This window comes from Schistocerca nitens, chromosome 9, assembly GCF_023898315.1.
Source record: "Schistocerca nitens isolate TAMUIC-IGC-003100 chromosome 9, iqSchNite1.1, whole genome shotgun sequence".
NCBI classification, from domain to species: Eukaryota; Metazoa; Arthropoda; class Insecta; order Orthoptera; family Acrididae; genus Schistocerca; species Schistocerca nitens.
In genome coordinates, this window is record NC_064622.1 from 483,680,141 (window position 1) to 483,697,502 (window position 17,362).

Here is a 17,362-nt window from a genome sequence, read left to right on the forward strand (position 1 = left end):
CAAAGGCGTGTATTTGTAACCAACACACAGATTTTGAGACGTTGGAGGAAGTGCAGTTTTCTGCAATTACAAATTTTTAAATGGGACAGTGCCTGTTGATATTAAAATCCTAAGAGTAGCATAAATATGAATGTCAATGGTTTTTGTTGTGGCAAGCTAATGCAATTAGTTCACAAGTTTTTTTTTTCATCAATCTACTGACTAGTTTGATGCGACCCGCCACGAATTCCTTTCCTGTGCTAACTTCTTCATCTCAGAGTAGCACTTGCAACCTACGTCCTCAATTATTTGCTTGACGTATTCCAATCTCTGTCTTCCTCTACAGTTTTTGCCCTCTAGAGCTCCCTCTACTACCATGGAAGTCATTCCCTCATGTCTTAGCAGATGTCCTATTATCCTGTCCCTTCTCCTTATCAGTGTTTTCCACATATTCCTTTCCTCTCCGATTCTGCGTAGAACCTCCTCATTCCTTACCTTATGTCCACCCAATTTTCAACATTCGTCTATAGCACCACATCTCAAATGCTTCGATTCTCTTCTGTTCCGGTTTTCCCACAGTCCATGTTCCACTAACATACAATGCTGTACTCCAGACGTACATCCTCAGAAATTTCTTCCTCAAATTAAGGCCGGTATTTGATATTAGTAGACTTCTCTTGGCCAGAAATGCCTTTTTTGCCATAGCGAGTCTGCTTTTGATGTCCTCCTTGCTCCGTCCGTCATTGGTTATTTTACTGCCTAGGTAGCGGAATTCCTTAACTTCATTGACTTCGTGACCATCAATCCTGATGTTAAGTTTCTCGCTGTTCTCATTTCTACTCATTACCTTCATCTTTCTCCTATTTACTCTCAAACCATACTGTGTACTCATTAGACTGTTCATTCCGTTCAGCAGATCATTTAATTCTTCTTCACTTTCACTCAGGATAGCAATGAGCAATGTCATCAGCGAATCGTATCATTGATATCCTTTCACCTTGTATTTTAATTCCGCTCCTGAACCTTTCTTTTATTGCCATCATTGCTTCCTCGATGTACAGATTGAAGAGTAGGGGCGAAAGGCTACAGCCTTGTCTAACACCCTTCTTAATACGAGCACTTCGTTCTTGATCGTCCACTTTTATTATTCCCTCTTGGTTGTTGTACATATTGTATATGACCCGTCTCTCCCTATAGCTTACCCCTACTTTTTTCAGAATCTCGAACAGCTTGCACCATTTTATATTGTCGAACGCTTTTTCCAGTTCGACAAATCCTATGAAAGTGTCTTGATTTTACTTTAGCCTTGCTTCCATTGCCTCTCTCGTCCCTTTACTTTTCCTAAAGCCAAACTGATCGTCACCTAGCGCATTCTCAATTTTCTTTTCCATTCTTCTGTATATTATTCTTGTAAGCAGCTTCGATGCATGAGCTGTTAAGCTGATTGTGCGATAATTCTCGCACTTGTCAGCTCTTGCCGTCTTCGGAATTGTGTGGATGATGCTTTTCTGAAAGTCAGATGGTATGTCGCCAGACTCATATATTCTACACACCAACGTGAATAGTCGTTTTGTTGCCACTTCCCCCAATGATTTTAGAAATTCTGATGGAATGTTATCTATCCCTTCTGCTTTATTTGACGGTAAGTCCTCCTAACCTCTTTTAAATTCCGATTCTAATACTGGATCCCCTATCTCTTATAAATAGACTCCTGTTTCTTCTTCTATCACATAAATCTTCACCCTCATAGAGGCTTTTAATGTATTCTTTCCACCTGTATGCTCTCTCCTCTGCATTTAACAGTGGAATTCCCGTTGCACTCTTAATGTTACCACCGTTGCTTTTAATGTCACCTAAGGTTGTTTTGACTTTCCTGTATGCTGAGTCTGTCCTTCCGACAATCATATCTTTTTCGGTGTCTTCACATTTTTCCTGCAGCCATTTCGTCTTAGCTTCCCTGCACTTCCTATTTATTTCATTCCTCAGCGACTTGTATTTCTGTATTCCTGATTTTCCCGGAACATGTTTGTACTTCCTCATTTCATCAATCAACTGAAGTATTTCTTCTGTTAGCCATGGTTTCTTCGCAGCTACCTTCTTTGTACCTATGTTTTCCTTCCCAACTTCTGTGATGGCCCTTTTTAGAGATGTCCATTCCTCTTCAACTGTACTGCCTACTGCGCTATTCCTTATTGCTGTATCTATAGCGTTAGAGAACTTGAAACGTATCTCGTCATTCCTTAGTACTTCCTTATCCCACTTCTTTGCGTATTGATTCTTCCTGACTAATGTCTTGAACTTCAGCCTACTCTTCATCACTACTATATAGTGATCTGAGTCTTCACAAGTTATCGTATTGTAAACAATGCTAACACTGACATTAGTTTGTTCCATGCTATTCAAAAATGGCTCTGAGCACTATGGGACTCAACTGCTGAGGTCATTAGTCCCCTAGAACTTAGAACTAGTTAAACCTAACTAACCTAAGGACATCACAAACATCCATGCCCGAGGCAGGATTCGAACCTGCGACCGTAGCGGTCTTGCGGTTCCAGACTGCAGCGCCTTTAACCGCACGGCCACTTCGGCCGGCGTTCCATGCTATTCCTTGGATGCTAGCCGGCGATGTTATATATTTTGTACATTGTGTTATGTTTACACAGTGAATGCAATGCGACGCTCCTGTCACTTATTGTATGATAGTGGACGTAGCAGCACGTGCTTGGCAGATGGTATTTCCCAGTGCGAAAACAGCGGACATGCTCGTGGTTTGTGATGAACGTAGAAAGTATGAGGTTAGTACGCGTACCGCGGACGCCTAAAGAAATCCCAACAGACATAAACATGTTCAACTTCTTCACACAGTTACAGATGATGTGAAGCGGCGTATTAGTGCTGAAATGCTAGAACGTGTGCATCAATAGCTGCATGGCAGACCGCAAGCCCATATTGACGCTGGTGGCAGTCATTTTGAGCACAATTTTTGACGTTGCATTGGTTCCTTATGTGTCAGACCCGACAGATGAACTGCAATCACCTTTTTTTTTTTTTCGTTTGTCTTAGGCCATAATTTCTAATACGACACATCCCGAGATTTGTGTACGACTGCACATACTCGCCTGTGTGAATTTCACATACGTTTTTGCTACATCGTGAAACAAATAATTGTCAGTGTATAAAATGTTCCTACTACGATATATCATAAACTGCTTGCACTAGGTTCTTGCAACAAACAGCACTGACGTTCTAACGTAGTCTATTTTGAATTTGGTATGGTCACTAGGCATTGTTACGTGGAAATACTTCGACGCCTTCTAAATAAATACACCTTTGTAACTCATAGCACGCTGTATATGGGCTTCATAGTCGGGCCCCTGCCTGCCATTCGAACGTGCAAGATCCGCTTATGAATGACGTCTTCGACTATCGAGATATTTGCGGTTTAGATGATTCTTCCTATAAGTTAAACTGTGTCGGCCCCAAATGGAACCTCGTAATACATAATAAACAAAATGAAATATCTCTGTGCTATTTGAGCGGAAACCATTACTGAACAGTACTGGCATCATAAAAAAGGTAAATTATTATTTACAATGCTATATGACTTGTGTGAATCCATAGGTAAATGGCGAAAAAGATATTTATAATTTTGTTCCTGTAACAAATTTTCTATATTACTGAAGTGGCAACAGCACCACCTTCAGCCTTCACAATTTCGCTGATGATGGATATCAAACGAGGATAGTCGACGTGTTGGCCGTGTAAGGTTATTTGGTGTAAAAGCTCTGCGCCAGAGTGAACGAATCTCTTCTCAAACAGTTTTAACTTATGGGTCATCACAGACTGATGTGATTCTAGCAAATCATTGAGCAGTTAAGGTTGTTCACAGTGCCTTTGTTTTGATAAAGTTTTCGACCAGAATGTGTCCCCATAGTGGTTAGATGTACTGCATTACTCCTTTTACTTTCGGTTCAAGTAGGGATGATATTCTGATTATTAAAGAATACGAGGCACCTAACACACCCTTTGCTTTTTTCGATGTTTCTGTTATGTGTTCCTCAAAGGTAAACGATTTTCTCCAAGTGAACTCTGTGATATTTGGCAGACGTGGTTCACGGAATATTTCCACTGAACAATCGCGGAGTTGCTTGCTAAATTCAGTCTTATTGTCATATGAATAGCCGCGTAACTTTTGTTGGCATTTAATTTGACCTGCTGTTGCTTAATCGTTTCTCAGACTATATTAGAGCTGTTTGGAATTCGTAGTCAGTGTTAACTGCATTGTCGTCTGCTTGATACATCACTGTATCGTCGTCGAATGTGAACTTTGGTATTTAAACAAATAAATATTAAACAGTATCGGTCGCAAAAGGGAGGTCTGTGCAGCTCCAGCACAGTGTGCTTCGCCACATTACGTACTGTATGCTGTTTGCACTGCAGTATTGTTCTTGGAACTAGGAACCTTCGTTACAACAGTTGCAACTTTGTTGGTAAGGTGCCACATTTCCGAACGCTAACAGAAATCTATAAAGCGTACATCGTTATAGGCGCTAAAAGCTGGCTAAAGCCGGATGTAAGTTCAGCCGAAATTTTTGTGAAAGACTTAACGGCGTTGAGAAAGAATAGGATAAATACAGTTGATGTTGGCGTCTTTGGTACTATTAGCCAAATTGAAATAGATAGTTCCTATCTGTAGAGGTCATGCTTGGCAAGCGGAATAAAGTGGTAATTGGATCCATTTACTGACGTCCCAACTAGGGTGATAAAATTTCTGAAAGGTTCAAAGAAAACTTGAGTCTAATTTCCGCCATACTATTGTAGTTACTGGTGACGTCAATTTACGCTCGATAAGTTGGCAAAATACATGAGTAAGTCAGGAGGTAATCATTAAGCATCATCTAAAATTGCACTAAACGCATTATCTGGTAATTATTCCCAGCAATTAGTTCACGAGGTCACTCAGATAGTAAACGGTTGTGAAAACACAGACGACCTCATAGCAAAAAATTATCGTGAGCTAATTAACGGCATCAAAATGGATACAGGGGTTATCGAACATAAGGTTGTCGTAGCGAGACTGAATACAGTAACTCCCAAATCCACCAACAATAAACGAAAAATATACGAGTGTCTATTGAAGAAACAGATAAAAATCCGCTTGACGCCTTCGTGACTGACAATCTCCACTCCTTCCGAATTACTAATGTAAGCTTACACCAGATATGGCTTGAATTCAAAGAAATAGTATCGACAACAATTGAGAGATTTATACCAATTAATTTAGAAATGACTGAGTTGATCCCCATGGTACATGAAACAGGTTAAAACACTGTTACAGAAACAACGAAAAAAGCAGGCCTAGTTCAAACGGACGCAAAATCACCAATACTGATCACGTTTTGGTTCAAATGGCTCTGAGCACTATGCGACTTAATTTCTGGGGTCATCAGCCGCCTAGAACTTAGAACTAATTAAACCTAACTAACCTAAGGACATCACGCACATCCATGCCCGAGGCAGGAATCGAACCTGCGACCGGAGCAGACACTCGGCTCCAGACTGTAGCGCCTAGAACCGCACGGCCACTCCGGCCGGCTGATGATGTTTTACGCAAGCTCGAAATTTAGGGCGGACTTCAGTGCGAGATGCTTATAATAGATCCCATAGCGAAACCTTGTCTCGAAACGTGGTAGAAAATCTAAAGAATATCTCGTCCTATGCAAAATATACTACCGGAATGACACAATCAACGCCTTCTTTGCCCAATGACAATGGAAATGCTATCGATGACAATGCCGCTATAACAGAGTTGCTAAATACAGTCTTCTAAAATTTCTTCATTAAAGAAGACAAAGTAAATATTCCAGAATTCGAATCAAGAACAGCTGCCAACGTGAGTAACCTGAAAACAGATATCTTTGAAACAGTGAAGCAACTCAAATCACATCATAAAAACAAGTTTTCCGGTGCAGAGTGCATAAAAATTAGGTTCTTTTTAGAGGATGCTGATGCAGTAGCTCCATACTTAACAGTCATATACAGCCGCCCGAGACCAAGGACCCGTACTCAAAGGTTGGAAAGCTGCACAGGTAGCAACAATATTCAAGAAAAGCAATACCATCGATATGCAGCAGGATTTTGCAACATGTACTGTGTTTGAAAATTATGAATTGCCTCGAAGAGAACGGTCTATTAACACACAGTCAACAGTGAATTAGAAAACATATTTCTTGTGCAACACACTTAGGTCTTTTTACACACGAAGTGATGACCACTATCCACAAGGGATTTCAAATTGATTCCGTATTTGTAGATTTCCAGCAGGCTTGAAACCGTCCCTCACAAGCGTCTTATCATCAAATTGCAAATGCAATCGTGATTTCCTGTCACAAAGGTCACACTTCGTGGTAATTGACGGAAAGTCCACGAGTAAAACAGATGTGACTTCTGGCGTTCCGCAAGGTGGTGTTACGGACCCTCTTCTGTCCCTCATCTATATAAACGATTTAGGAGACAATCTGAGCAGACTTTTTAGGTTTCTTGAAGATGAAGCTGTCATTGACCGTCTAGTACAGACATAAGAAGAAGAAAACCAATTGCAAAACAATTGTGTTAAGATATATATATGGCGAAAAAACTGGCGATTGACGCTAAGTAATGAAAAGTGCGAGGTCATCCACATGAGTGCTAAAAGGAACCCGTTAAACTTAAATTGGAACAACTTAAATTGGAAGAAAGCATAGGAAATGTTGTTGGGGGAAGGTGAACCGGAAACTGCATTTTATTGGCAAAACACTTAGAAGATAAAGCAGATCAACTAAAGAAACTGCCAACTCTACGCTTGGCCGCCTTACTTTGGAGTACCGCTGCGAGGTGTGGGATTCTTACCAGTTAACGACATTAACGGAGTATATCGAGAAAGTTCAAAGAAGGGCAGCGCGTTTTCTATTATCGAGAAATAGGAGTGGGAGTGACGGACATGATACAGGATCTGGGTGAAAATCATTAAAATAATGCGTTTTTAGTTGCGGCGAAGTCTTCTCACTAAATTTCAATCATCAAATTTCTCCTCCGCATGCGAAAATACTTTGTTGACGCCTGGTTCGATGAGCCCTCTGCCGAGCACTTAAGTGTGATTTGCAGGGTAGCCGTGTAAATGTAGATGCAGGTAATAATGTTTATTGTTTATGGTAGATGGTACCACTTCATTTACAGACTTCTAAACATAGAGATATGTAGGGGTACTCTGCCCGTTCAGGTGAAGGCTTACAGGCAATTTTCGTACGTAATAAACAGCCTACGGGGTCCCAAAACAGTGTACGACAAAATTATATCGCAAGAATCCGCATTTACGCGAACATTCAACGAATTGCGTTAAGCCTAGAGTTTAAAGACCAAGTCGTGTATAATTTCTTCACACTTAAGCCATATACATAAGTACAACCAATAGTCCTCAGCTTTATAAGCAAATGGTTCTGCATTCTAGTTTCATTATGTGCAACTTTCTTAGCGTATACTTATTTTCAACACACATATTCTTTAAACTACTACAACAGCATTCACATACTTTCAAATCAAGCCAATTGCCCTAATAGCCTTGTAGCCGTAAGGTCATTAGCAACCTAAGATTACACGACGTCATACTCAGTGCATAATTACTGTACGGAGTTCACGATTCAAATTGCCAGTGCCGGTGTGAAAGTCGTCATTCATGTACGTTGCGACATTAGAAGGGTTCAGGACAAATTTGTTTATTTCATTAATAATCAACTTATCATTTGTTAATGAGGAAACATATCGTTCCATTATACAGGGTGCTCCATTTACCTTGACCACCATAAATAACTGTTTTTCCAGATGAAAATTACAAAATGTTTCAAATAAATATTTTTTAGCCGTTCGGGGGGATTTCAATCAGCATGATTGCCTTTGTTGTAGCTTTATTTCTTTCATAGATGTGAACAGCGGTATGACTGTTTTAAATGGCACCCTGTATTTTTTATTCGGTAATTCATTTCCTGTTCTAAAGACATATTCAAAAATGTATTACAGTGTACCATTCACTGAAACACAACGTTATTAATTACATAACACAACGTTGACTTCAACCCCGGGATTACAGACTCGTCCATTTTCTGGAGTTGTCAAAAAAAATGGTTCTAATGGGTCTGAGCACTATGGGACTGAACTTCTGAGGTCATAAGACCCCTAGAACGTAGAAAAACTTAAGGTACCTAAGGACATCACACACATCCATGCCAGAGGCAGGATTCGAACCTGCGACCGATGCGGTCGAGCGGTTCCAGACTGTACGCCCCTAGAACCGCTCGGACAGACCGGCCTGCTGTAGTTGTCCAATAACAAATGAAAAGCAAAGACGTAACACAAAATTGACTTTGACTCTCCTGTACCATTGTCCAGGAGCAGAACATTCAAACGCGCTCGAAGTGGTGACCCTGGACACCGACACACTAGTGCAATCGTTGAATGAAAGAAGTATTTACTGCTTCCACTGTTGCCTGCTGAAGAGGATTACAAGCAAGCACGATACGTTCGTGCGTGTCCTCTGGAGTTGTTGGAATATCGAGATAGACAACGTCTTTAATGCAGCCCCAAAGAAAAAGTCCAGAGAATTTAAACCAGGGGACCTAGCAGGCCAAGTAACTGTTCCTTCTAGGCAAATCCATCTGACAGGATACCTTCGGTTCAGAACAAGACGTGCACGCAAGGCATTATGTGCTCTACATCCATCGTGTTGATACCACATAAGCATTCTGGTTCTTAGCGGCCCTCATCCAGAAGAGGAGGAAGAATTCGTCTGACGAAGTTGGCATACGTTGTGCCGTTTAGACCACCATTGATGGAATAAGGGCCAATAATTGTAGTATCAAGCATCCCATACCGGACGTTAACTCTCCACTGACGCTGATGTCCCACTTGTCTTACATCGTGGGATGTCGCTGGACCAATAATGCATGTTCCTTGTATTTACCTGTCCTTTGTTTGAGAAGGACCTTTCATCGGTAAATAGAACATTGGAGAACAAGTTCGGGTTGGCGAAGATTTGCTGCTGTGCCCACTGACACAACTGTACTCAGTTCTGGAAATCATTTCCACGCAATTGTTGATGTATGTGTACATGGTGAGGATGGAACCAGTGACGCGTAAGAATACGATGTACACTGGTTTTAGGAAGGCCAATCTTGTGTTCAAGCTGTCGTGTGCTCACATGTGGATTCATAGCCACGGATGGGAGAACAGTAGCTTCGGCAGCTTCGTTTGTGCGAGCGCTTCGACGATTGCGTTGTCGTGGGTTGAAACTTCCCGTTATATGAAGCGTATCAACAAGACGAGAAAACATCCGTCGGCAAGGTGGGTTCTTGTCAGAATATCACTCTCTGTACAATTCCGCTGCCCGGGGCAGCATTTCGCCTACCTTGAACAACAACAATAAAAGAAACGTTTGTAGGAAAGACAGCCTTCACTGTATGACTACTCCACACAACAGTATTAAAAAGGACTAAGCTACTGTACTAAATGTACCAGTACATAAGAAAACACTATTGCAATTACTGTTCTACTAACTTACATTCCCCATAGATGATTAGCATTTCTACCTTCTCTTCGTTGGTGTACGTTCTATTCACACAGCTCTTCAACTGACGATGGATGACGGAATGACGTGTGTGCATTCTACTTACGTTTACACTTGTCCTCTCTCAACGTCAGCACGCTGATATGTTCCATTACCCCGAGTACCTGCACTAAGCGCTGGGTTCGTCAACGTCCATGTTGTGTTATGTAATTAATAAAGTTGTGTTTGAGTGAATGGTGCACTATGATATATTTTTAAATAGGTCTTTAGGAGAGGAAATTAATTACCGAATAAAAAATACAGGGTGCCATTTAAAAATGTCATACCGCTGTTCATATCTTTGTAAAAAAAACAAAGCTACAACGAAGGCAATCATCTGATTGATGTCCCCTTACGGCTGAAGAACATTTGCTAGAAACATTTTGTAATATCCATCCTGACAAACAGTTATTTAGGGTGCTCAGGACAAATGGGACACCTTGTATATAAAGCCTTCTCAACATCAACCACCGGCCGCTATGGCCGAGCGGCCTACGGGCTTCAGTTCAGTGCGACCACGCGGCTGCTATGGTTGCAAGTTCGAATCCTGCATCGGGCATGGATGTGTGTGATGTTCTTATGTTAGTTCGGTTTATGTAGTTCTAAGTCTGGGGGACTGATGACCGCAGATGTTAAGTCCCATTGTGCTCTGAGCAATTTGAACCATTCGACATCAACCCATCATTGACTCTGTGTAGACCACTATCACACCCACGCGAAATTTCCTATCACAGATTGATAAACATACACTTTACATATTATTAACCAGCAGACTGATGAGAGAGCGATCAAAATAAGGGCTAAATACATCGGAAACTGATAATATTTCGACTGCGACGGGCGTCACGTATCAAAACCAATCCTATGTAAAACGCAATAAAAAACTTACTTTTTGTACAACGGCTACATCTCAAATACAGATAGAACGAAATGTACGATATAGACGGAAGTACAACTAATAATCCTGGGCTGCTATGGAGCATCAATGCAGATGCAGGAGGTAGTGATCACAAGGTCGTTGTAACGAGACTGTATACCATAACATCCAAATCCACCAAAAATAAACTGAAAATATATGTATTTAAGAAAAGTATATAAAAATTTGTTTGGTTCCTTCCTAGTACTCGTTCTCCACTCCTTACAAACCACATGTGGTTTAAATTAAAAGAAATAGTGTGGAAGGGAACTTCATAAATTAGTACAAGATAGTGCTGATTCCCTAAGGCACACAGATCAGAACACTGTTGCAGGATCAACCTAAGAACAATGTGAAATTTAAAAGAACGCAAAATCTTCCAGATCAGCCGTGCTTTACTGAAGCTCTAAACTTAGCAAGTAACTTCAATATGATATACTTTTAATAGTTTCCACAACAAAACTCTGTTTGGCAGTAAATCCAAAGAGATTCTGATCGTATGTAAAGGTGCAGAAGTGGCAAGACACAGTCAATACTTTCACCGCGTGATAGCAATGGTGATGTTAGTTACAGTCAGTACTTTCTCTGTGTGATGTTAGTAATGGCACTAGAGTGGAGTTGGTAAATACGGTTTTTCGTTATTCCTTCACCCATGAGGACTAAGTAAATATTGTAAAAATCAATTCAACACCAACTGTCAACCACTTAGAAATAGATATCTAGGTATTGCAAAGCAGCTTAAATCACCTAAAAAAGGAATATCTTCCACTCCAGATTCAATACCAAATCACGCAAGATTTGCTTTTCACAGATACAGAAACCTATACTTTTTTTGACATTATTAACACCCACACAGATCGACGACCGATAAAAATATGATGAACAAAACAAAATTCGACGTCAGCTTTGCAACGCGAGAAAACAATCTGTATCCTGACAAATTTGTGGGGGTCCGTTACCCTTTGTCTAAGACACTCAGTCGTGTTGGAAATCCAGCCCTCGCTAAACAATTGACAATGGGCCTGGTCCCACGAGGTCACGAATAAAGAGCACTGAACGCAAACAGTTATCCAAGGTCTGCTGTTACGCAGACAGGCATCACAGCGTAGTCGTTTGCTTTTGCAAGAATACGCTTAACAGTTCACTCCTGCGCAGAAAACAAGAGTTACTTCTGTTGCTCGGCATATGAACACACGGACTAAAGTCGACGTTAGGAAAAACCGACAATCAAGGGAAATAAGCTTACTACGTTCAAATATCATATCAAAATATAACCAACACTAATTTAAAATGTAAATAAAATCTTGACAGTACACAAAAAACATCAGGCCTTCCATAAACCCACGAGCAGTTTGCTCTCTGATACATGCTGCATAGGTTAACCATAGTATCACCAAACAACTAGAACTATAATAAGGATCTAAACTGATAGTGGAATGTCACACTTTGTTTTGTATGATTCTTGAAGCCTGAACAGAATGGAAATACATCCACGTTCATCTCTAAAATCAACACTGTTCTGTTGTACTGCGAGGTATCAGATACTATATGCTAGAATATAGATGTAATAATTACACCAAGCCGGCCGAAGTGGCCGTGCGGTTAAAGGCGCTGCAGTCTGGAACCGCAAGACCGCTACGGTCGCAGGTTCGAATCCTGCCTCGGGCATGGATGTTTGTGATGTCCTTAGGTTAGTTAGGTTTAACTAGTTCTAAGTTCTAGGGGACTAATGACCTCAGCAGTTGAGTCCCATAGTGCTCAGAGCCATTTGAGCCAATTACACCAAACGATGCCACTAATAATAATCTTACTCCAGATCTTAGCAGTTGTGTAACTGTTGTTAATACAGAACCAGCATTTGACCGTGAGGACTATCAACAACGCTCACCTTTGCACAAAAGTGTTGTTCGCTTCAAGAGATGGGCTGCTATTCCTTCCACACAGTCACACTGCTGTTCTCGTTAAATGAGCACCTTCCTGTCACTCATGGCCCATGTCTCAGATTTGTTATTTAGTGGCTGTAGGAGCAGTTTTGTGATGATAAATTTACTATCAAAGATTAGTTTTCAAATACAAGTTTAAATGTTTCATTTCAGTCGAAGTGTGGAATTGGCAGATCACGTGTTTTAGTTAAATAGACGTTAAAATGACACTCGGCTGGTAATGACGTTGGATACAATGGTTTGGACTGGAGTTGACGCTGTAAGTCATCACAGAGGTGCTGCGATGGGTTCAGGTTGGAGCTCTGGATAGGCCAATCAGTTTCAGGAATGTTATTCTCCGTCCTATCACACACGACACAACTTGATTCACCACTCCAAATTTCCAGTCATTCACTGTCTGGTGGCATCAAACTTTGTACCATCTCAGGTGACGAGTAGCACTGAGATCACTGGCCAACACAGACCAAACCATTTTTCTGTTAAAGCTTTTATACTGATAGCAGAATACTCCACGCTTCTTTTATGGTGACGTCGCCTCTCCTGTCATATTATAGTTCCGTATTACATAGGAGACGTCTAGATGTTTTGATACACACTGTCATTTTCTGGTATCAGAATACTGTTATGGTATATACATGCAATACGACCAGGAACTCCAATATAAAATGGCTTGTGTTGAAATTGTGGCACTAATGGGTCAGATGCACGGGGTATTACAGCAGCTCTGTGTAGACACCTATTACCATATGCATCTAAATCTGGACATAATAAAAGATTTCGTTAGGTTGTAGGAAGTGGTGATGTTGGACTACCTAACATCCAACCATGATCTCTACAAGCAAGAAGACTGGCAAGGAATTAATTTTCTGTACACTTACAAGTTCGCTATGGAAATGAAGTCCCATCCTAATTGACAGAGCGTAGGGGAACGATGCGCGTAAAAAATATGTAAAACATTTTGCATTAACTTGGGACCATTTTTTATAATTTTATTTGTTGCTTACCTGTAACCATGAACACCACTTTAAATCCTAAATGAGTCTCCTGCACGAATCCATGTTTAACAGACTATATTAAATCATTTACAGAAATAATCAACTGATTTGGAGCCAGATTCTCTGTTACAAAATTGTCTCAATTCGACAAATAAAGAAAATGTGACCTGTGTCTTCCTATACTGTGAACTTATTTTCATTGGAGTTTCAAATAACTTTTCCATACACAATCGGAAAAACATCTATCTTGGCTACCAAATGTGACACAGACTGTCCCTTCACTGCACAGATTCAGTGTTGAAACACGTATTAAAATATGTCCTTACGATAATCTACGTGTGTCCTGTGTATAGTAACAATGAATAAGTAGACGTCAATGCGTGGTTGAAATAATAGTGGCTACAGCTCGATTCGTGTTGCACACGTTGCGGCTCTTGCTAGGGCATTCTGGCCTGACGATATTTGTATTTCAATTGTCTTCCAGTTTTAAGTTCTTTCGCATACTGTTGCAGAATATGTAGGATACTTTTAGTGTCTTGTTCTATTATAACCGAGTGAACTATATTTTTTTGTATAGTTGACCTATTTTCGTTTATTTACCTTTTATTTACACGTCAAGTTCCGTAGGACCAAATTGAGGAGCAATGGTCCAAGGTCATGGAACATGTCAGTACATCATATTACAACATACAAGTAATAACAGATAAAAATGAAATGTTTATGAACCCGAGTAAAGTCAATTCATAAGTCTAAGTAAACGCAACAATACAACAAGAATCAGCTTCATTTTTCAAGGAACTTCTCGACAGAACGGAAGGTGTGACCCATGAGGAAACTCTTCAGTTTCGATTTGAAGGCGCGTGGACTACTGCTAAGATGTTTGAATTCGAGTGGTAGCTTATTGAAAATTGTTGCAGCAGTATACTGAACACCTTTCTGCACAAGTGTTTAAGAAGTCCGATCCGACTGCATGTTTGATTTCTGCCGAGTATTAACTGAGTGAAAGCCGCTTATTCTTGGGAATAAGCTGGTATTGTTAACAAGAAATGACAGTAAGGAATATATATATATATATATATATATATATATATATATATATATATATATAGAGAGAGAGAGAGAGAGAGAGAGAGAGAGAGAGAGAGAGAGAGACCAATGTCAAAATACGCAGAGTCGTGAACAAGTTCGTGAACTTACACCAGTGATTGCCCGTACCACCTATTTCTGAGCCAAAAATAACCTTTTAGAATGGGAAGAGTTACCCAAAAATATAATACCATACGACATAAGCGAATGAAAATAAGAAAAGTAGACCAATTTTCGTTTCGAGCGATTACTCACATCAGATACCGTTACTTCTGGCGTGTTTTCTCTGTTTTTGCTGCCGTTTCCTCGCCGTTCAACAGGTCATCTGCAACTGTACGAATAACATTAACAAATATGAAAAAAGTGGGATTATATACATCAACGTTATATTACTGAAAATTGCAGTAGTTATGTGGATACAGTTTTGGTGTGCTCCAGATCGCTACGAGATTTGTCATGTACATACAAGCTTTGGTCCGTCTGCCGGTGCTTTTAAGAAAAGAGAAAAATGTAACTTTCGCACCGTGGTCGTAATTCAAAACATTATACCATCTTGCTGTGGCAAGACACAGTCAATACTTTCACCGCGTGATAGCAATGGTGATGTTAGTTACAGTCAGTACTTTCTCTGTGTGATGTTAGTAATGGCACTAGAGTGGAGTTGGTAAATACGGTTTTTCGTTATTCCTTCACCCATGAGGACTAAGTAAATATTGTAAAAATCAATTCAACACCAACTGTCAACCACTTAGAAATAGATATCTAGGTATTGCAAAGCAGCTTAAATCACCTAAAAAAGGAATATCTTCCACTCCAGATTCAATACCAAATCACGCAAGATTTGCTTTTCACAGATACAGAAACCTATACTTTTTTTGACATTATTAACACCCACACAGATCGACGACCGATAAAAATATGATGAACAAAACAAAATTCGACGTCAGCTTTGCAACGCGAGAAAACAATCTGTATCCTGACAAATTTGTGGGGGTCCGTTACCCTTTGTCTAAGACACTCAGTCGTGTTGGAAATCCAGCCCTCGCTAAACAATTGACAATGGGCCTGGTCCCACGAGGTCACGAATAAAGAGCACTGAACGCAAACAGTTATCCAAGGTCTGCTGTTACGCAGACAGGCATCACAGCGTAGTCGTTTGCTTTTGCAAGAATACGCTTAACAGTTCACTCCTGCGCAGAAAACAAGAGTTACTTCTGTTGCTCGGCATATGAACACACGGACTAAAGTCGACGTTAGGAAAAACCGACAATCAAGGGAAATAAGCTTACTACGTTCAAATATCATATCAAAATATAACCAACACTAATTTAAAATGTAAATAAAATCTTGACAGTACACAAAAAACATCAGGCCTTCCATAAACCCACGAGCAGTTTGCTCTCTGATACATGCTGCATAGGTTAACCATAGTATCACCAAACAACTAGAACTATAATAAGGATCTAAACTGATAGTGGAATGTCACACTTTGTTTTGTATGATTCTTGAAGCCTGAACAGAATGGAAATACATCCACGTTCATCTCTAAAATCAACACTGTTCTGTTGTACTGCGAGGTATCAGATACTATATGCTAGAATATAGATGTAATAATTACACCAAGCCGGCCGAAGTGGCCGTGCGGTTAAAGGCGCTGCAGTCTGGAACCGCAAGACCGCTACGGTCGCAGGTTCGAATCCTGCCTCGGGCATGGATGTTTGTGATGTCCTTAGGTTAGTTAGGTTTAACTAGTTCTAAGTTCTAGGGGACTAATGACCTCAGCAGTTGAGTCCCATAGTGCTCAGAGCCATTTGAGCCAATTACACCAAACGATGCCACTAATAATAATCTTACTCCAGATCTTAGCAGTTGTGTAACTGTTGTTAATACAGAACCAGCATTTGACCGTGAGGACTATCAACAACGCTCACCTTTGCACAAAAGTGTTGTTCGCTTCAAGAGATGGGCTGCTATTCCTTCCACACAGTCACACTGCTGTTCTCGTTAAATGAGCACCTTCCTGTCACTCATGGCCCATGTCTCAGATTTGTTATTTAGTGGCTGTAGGAGCAGTTTTGTGATGATAAATTTACTATCAAAGATTAGTTTTCAAATACAAGTTTAAATGTTTCATTTCAGTCGAAGTGTGGAATTGGCAGATCACGTGTTTTAGTTAAATAGACGTTAAAATGACACTCGGCTGGTAATGACGTTGGATACAATGGTTTGGACTGGAGTTGACGCTGTAAGTCATCACAGAGGTGCTGCGATGGGTTCAGGTTGGAGCTCTGGATAGGCCAATCAGTTTCAGGAATGTTATTCTCCGTCCTATCACACACGACACAACTTGATTCACCACTCCAAATTTCCAGTCATTCACTGTCTGGTGGCATCAAACTTTGTACCATCTCAGGTGACGAGTAGCACTGAGATCACTGGCCAACACAGACCAAACCATTTTTCTGTTAAAGCTTTTATACTGATAGCAGAATACTCCACGCTTCTTTTATGGTGACGTCGCCTCTCCTGTCATATTATAGTTCCGTATTACATAGGAGACGTCTAGATGTTTTGATACACACTGTCATTTTCTGGTATCAGAATACTGTTATGGTATATACATGCAATACGACCAGGAACTCCAATATAAAATGGCTTGTGTTGAAATTGTGGCACTAATGGGTCAGATGCACGGGGTATTACAGCAGCTCTGTGTAGACACCTATTACCATATGCATCTAAATCTGGACATAATAAAAGATTTCGTTAGGTTGTAGGAAGTGGTGATGTTGGACTACCTAACATCCAA

The 17,362-nt window shown here is 40.5% G+C and overlaps 1 protein-coding gene across 1 annotated transcript in view; it reads left to right on the plus strand.

The window, feature by feature from the left end:
* Window positions 1–17,362, plus strand: part of LOC126203166 (fatty acyl-CoA reductase 1-like) — a 206,687-nt gene that overhangs the window by 988 nt on the left and 188,337 nt on the right. The window lies entirely within an intron of this gene.